The sequence below is a fragment of the Scyliorhinus torazame genome, chromosome 7 (assembly GCF_047496885.1).
Source record: "Scyliorhinus torazame isolate Kashiwa2021f chromosome 7, sScyTor2.1, whole genome shotgun sequence".
Lineage (NCBI taxonomy): Eukaryota > Metazoa > Chordata > Chondrichthyes > Carcharhiniformes > Scyliorhinidae > Scyliorhinus > Scyliorhinus torazame.
This window is the reverse complement of record NC_092713.1, coordinates 159,198,055-159,204,054: the sequence shown is the minus strand read 5'-3', so window position 1 is coordinate 159,204,054 and position 6,000 is coordinate 159,198,055.

The following is a 6,000-nucleotide window of genomic DNA, read 5'->3' as shown; positions in this document are numbered from 1 at the left end:
TGCACTGAAACCCTCTCCTGCCCACACAGACTGCACTGAAACCCTCTCCTGCCCACACAGTCTGCACTGAAACCCTCTCCTGCCCACACAGACAGCAGTGAAACCCTCTCCTGCCCACAAGACTGCACTGAAACCCTCTCCTGCCCACACAGACTGCACTGAAACCTGCTCCTGCCCACACAGACTGCACTGAAACCTGCTCCTGCCCACACAGACTGCACTGAAACCCTCTCCTGCCCACACAGACTGCACTGAAACCCTCTCCTGCCCACACAGACTGCACTGAAACCCTCTCCTGCCCACACAGTCTGCACTGAAACCCTCTCCTGCCCACACAGGCTGCACTGAAACCTGCTCCTGCCCACACAGACTGCACTGAAACCTGCTCCTGCCCACACAGACTGCACTGAAACCCTCTCCTGCCCACGCAGACTGCACTGAAACCTGCTCCTGCCCACGCAGACTCCACTGAAACCCTCTCCTGCCCACACAGACTGCACTGAAACCTGCTCCTGCCCACACAGCCTGCACTGAAACCTGCTCCTGCCCACACAGACTGCACTGAAACCCTCTCCTGCCCACACAGACTGCACTGAAACCCTCTCCTGCCCACACAGACTGCACTGAAACCCTCTCCTGCCCACACAGACTGCACTGAAACCCTCTCCTGCCCAAACAGACTGCACTGAAACCTGCTCCTGCCCACACAGACTGCACTGAAACCGGCTCCTGCCCACACAGACTGCACTGAAACCCTCTCCTGCCCACACAGACTGCACTGAAACCCTCTCCTGCCCACACAGACTGCACTGAAACCCTCTCCTGCCCACACAGACTGCACTGAAACCCTCTCCTGCCCACGCAGACTGCACTGAAACCCTCTCCTGCCCACACAGACTGCACTGAAACCCTCTCCTGCCCACACAGACTGCACTGAAACCCTCTCCTGCCCACACAGACTGCACTGAAACCCTCTCCTGCCCACACAGACTGCACTGAAACCCTCTCCTGCCCACACAGACTGCACTGAAACCCTCTCCTCCCCACACAGACTGCACTGAAACCCTCTCCTGCCCACACAGACTGCACTGAAACCCTCTCCTGCCCACACAGACTGCACTGAAACCCTCTCCTGCCCACACAGACTGCACTGAAACCTGCTCCTGCCCACACAGACTGCACTGAAACCCTCTCCTGCCCACACAGACTGCACTGAAACCCTCTCCTGCCCACACAGACTGCACTGAAACCCTCTCCTCCCCACACAGACTGCACTGAAACCCTCTCCTGCCCACACAGACTGCACTGAAACCCTCTCCTGCCCACACAGACTGCACTGAAACCCTCTCCTCCCCACACAGACTGCACTGAAACCTGCTCCTGCCCACACAGTCTGCACTGAAACCTGCTCCTGCCCACACAGACTGCACTGAAACCCTCTCCTGCCCACACAGACTGCACTGGAACCCTCTCCTGCCCATACAGACTGCACTGAAACCCTCTCTTGCCCACACAGACTGCACTGAAACCTGCTCCTGCCCACACAGACTGCACTGAAACCTGCTCCTGCCCACACAGACTGCACTGAAACCCTCTCCTGCCCACACAGACTGCACTGAAACCCTCTCCTGCCCACACAGACTGCACTGAAACCTGCTCTTGCCCACATGGGCTGCAGACCATAGTTCATGATTTCTGAGGCTAGCTTCATATTCAAGTTTAAATTCCATCAGCTGCCTTTGTGGGATTTGAATCCGTGCCCCCAGAAGGTTAGCCTGGGCCTCTGGATTACAAGTCCAGTGACATTACCGCTGCACAACCACCTCTCCCGTATGTAAAACACCCAACAAGAATCACAGATAGATGTGGTAATGGGAAATGAAGCAGAACAGATAAGAAAACAAGCATAGGGGAATATCTCACGATCACAACATAATAAAGAGAGAGATTGAGAAGGACATAAGTAAGACAAATACCAAAGTAATAAATTGGAACAAAAACTGATTTTAAGTGGATGAGAACGGAACCGGGGAAAGTAAACTGCAAACATTTACTGACAAGCAGAGAAATAGAACAGCGGTGGGAATCATCAATAGAGATCAGGAGAAATAGATCACAGTGAAAAACAAGCTTAGTAATGAAAGATTGAGGCAGAATAAAGACAGAAGGCCTAAACACAACGGTACAGACTGAATACACAGACAAAGGGAATATAAAAAGGGATCGGATAAAGTAAAAAGGTTTTTAAGGTAAAGATGAACTAGAGAAGTAAATTAATGGGGTATAGAAAGAAATAATAGTGGCCGGAATTCCTGCTGGCAGCACATCCCCACCCAGCGGTTTCCCGGTGGCTTAGGGTGACTTCAATGGGAAATCCCATTGACAAGTGGTGGGAATAAAGAATTCTACCGCCGAGAAACACGCGGCTGGAGGACAGGAGAATCCCACCCTAAATATCTTACCGATGTTCAATCTTTTTATGCATTCAGGGAATGTAGGCATCGCTGGCTAGGCCAGCGGTTATTGCCAATCCCTAATTGCCCTTGAACTGAGCAGCTTGCTGGGCCTCCACAGTCACATGTAGGCCAAACCAGGTAAGGATGGCAGATTTCCTTCCCAAAAAGACATGAGTAAATCAGATGGGATTTTACAACAATAGTTTTGTGGTTATTAATAGACTGTTATTGAATTCAAATGTCACCATCTGCTGTGGTGGGATTCGAACCTAGGGCCCCAGAGCATTACCCTCGGTCTCTGGATTTTTATAAAATTCATTCATGGGATGTGGGCATCGCTGACAGGGCAAGCATTGCCCATCCCTAATTGCCCTTGACTAGCTTGCTCGGCCAATTTAGTAGGTAGTCAAGACTCAACCACATTGCTGTGAATCTGGAGTCACATGTAGGCCGGACCAGATAAGGACGGCGGATTATCTCTGTACCACAGCTTTCTGTAGTCTCTCTCCATTTAAATAATATCCTGCTTTTCCATTTTCCCACATTATGTTCCATCTGCCATGTTTTTTGCCCACTCTCTTGACCTATCTATATCCCTTTGCCAATTTTTAAAAACCTCCTCACAAGTTACTCTCCTACCTATCTTTGTACCGTCAGCAAACTTGGTTGCACTGCAGTCAGTCCTTTCATCCAAGTCACCAAGATAGGCCCAGTTTGCCAAGTTATAAATTATCCATTTATCCCAACCCTCTGTTTCCTGTTAGTTCGCCAATCTTCATTCCATGCTAACATATCATCCTCTGCACCATGAGCTCTCATCTTGTGCAGAGATGTCTTTTGGAAATCCAAATACAAGTTTTCTCCCAGATCCCTAAAGAAAAACAAAATGAATGGCCGTGGTTTACGCTGTGACTCTGGAGGGGGCGAGGCCTGATAGAACCAGCACTGACTCCACAGAGATCTGGGCACTATCTTTAATGGATGCCTCGATCAGACCTGAAGTTTTACTTCCCCACTACGGAGGTAGTGGGTCACCTCCCGCCCCCACCCCCAGACAATCACCGGGGGCTCAATTCCACCCCACCCCCACACACCACTGCGAAGGTATTGCCAGCGTTCCCTCTCCTCAGTGGCTGTTACCCCCCCATACGTGTAAGTGCCCCCCTCACTGCCTGCTCTCCCCTCTCACCAAACATCATTGGACCATCCTTATTGGGGCTACCACAATGGCCTGCCCCTGCCACTGCCCCCTAGCACAGGTTGACATTGTCAGGTTGGCACTTCCAGGTTGGCACCGCCATGTGGCACTTTGCAGGAAAATCGGGAAATGCGATCTCTCCGGAGAGAGTCTTTGGCTGTTCCAGCATGATTCCCATCACAATGCTCCCACACTTGGTCATTTGTTTGGAGCTTCATGCTCCTCCTTAACCCCTCCTTTTAATGGCCACATCTCCTTTCAGGCCCCACCCAAAGCAGTGCCTCTTGGTGCTCTGGCAGTGCCAACCTGGCACAGAGTGCCTGGGGAATTGCTGGGACTCTACCCTGTCCAGTCCCTATGGTGATATGCATCCCTGTAAATACACAGGGGGGTAATGTAAATACACTACGACTAAGTAAAACACTAGAGGGAGCACCAGAGACGTCATGACAGGCAAACATACAGTTAATGAACACATAGAATAGGACACGACCAATGGGCAGTCAAGTCACCCAGAGGTGACACTACCACAAGGGGGCATTACACAACCCATATATAAGGACAGGGCACACATGCTCTGTCTCTTTCCACAGGCGACACTTAGAGAGTAGGACAGGGGCAGATCAGAAGCATCATACCCACCACGTAACTTAGAGCAGACTGGTTAGTTAGACTGAGTTACTATAGCAAGATTAGCAGGAGAGTCAAACTCATAGAGAACTGTGCTAATGGTTCAATAAATCACATTGAACTTACTTCAAAGTCTGGAGTATCTTTTGGTCAAAGCTGCATCGAGTTGCAGCCTGTGTTATCCCAGAGTACATAACACAACATGAATTGTGTTGAATCTGTTGAATCTATATAGTTCAACTCAGCAAGATCCGTGACTACCAGCAACAGCACCCAGGCAAGATGTTCGAGATTCCGGTTCCTCAGCAGCTCAGGTACCACGGCAATCTCAGTGCCAACTGGCGTGCATTCAAGCAGAGATTTGAGATTTACATTGTAGCATCCGACCTAGATGGCGTGGCCGATGTTGAGAAGATAGATCTTCTACTCACCATTGCGGGTGAAAGTGCAACAGAAATCTTCAATTCCTTCAAGTACTCCAACTGGCAGAACAAGAGAGACTTCCAGAGAGTCCTGGACAAGTTTGAAAACTACTGCGAGGTGAACACAACAGAAATCGGTAAAACTGGCACCTATACTCACCATGAGGCAAAGGTAGGCTTGCAGCAGAGGCAAACGGCAATTTTGATTGGCAGCCACCTTGCGCAAGGAGACGCACATGCGCAGTTGCGAAAAGAGCGCACAGTGATGAAAAAGCGATCTGCGCATGCGCAATCCATTCCTACGCTCTACGTCACAAGCGTCATGACGTCAGAGGCCCTGGACCACACTCACTTAAAGGGGAAATGTCTGAAAATAGTGGGAAAAAAATTTACCGCCAGAAAACACAATTGTTTCACCTAGAACAACAGCACAATGCATGAACTTTGACCAGTAGCTGAAAGTAACCTCCGTAGACCCCTGCAACAAGCAGTTAGCACCGCCCTAAGAGATGATTTAGTCCTTGAAGACTACGACTCAGACGATGATTTCATCATTGGACGTGGCGATCTCAATACCAAATCCGAACCGTAACGAGATGTGTTGTACATTGAAGCATCCGACACAGTCATGGACGACGTAGCCCAGCATAGACGACATCCCGACCCATGAGTAAGGATTCTACTGCGGCCTGATGCCAAGGGATAGAGAGCGGTACAAGCCCACAGAGAGTGGACTGACGCCAAGAGAGTGGTCCATGCACTACGAAGAGCCCCCGACTCCGCACAGAAAGCGATGACAGACTCCACAGCGAGACCACTGCACGACTCTGTTGAGTGCGCACAGATCGACTCCACAGCGAGACCACTGCATGACTCCACACAGGGAACGATGCCAGACTCCACAGAAAGAGCGATACAAGCCTCCACAGCGAGCTTGTTGACAGACTCCACGATGGAAGCAACGCAAGACTCCAGAGCGCAATCCTTGCATGAACAAGACCATGAAGGTCTAGCAACCTTATCTGAGCAACCAGCAGCAGATGATACAAGTCTGCCATGCTCATGTGCACCGCAAGATGACTATGACAGTCTACCACACTCACGTGAACAACAAAAAGACTATGACAGTCTACCCAGATTATTTGAGCCACCAGCAGAAGACTCTGACAGTCTACCCAGCTCATCGAACCGACAAGAAGACACTGAAGGTCTACCCACTGTATGTGCGACAAGTGACAAAGGCTTCACAATTCCCATACAAGATGCGCGGTATCTCAGCGAGACTGACAGATCT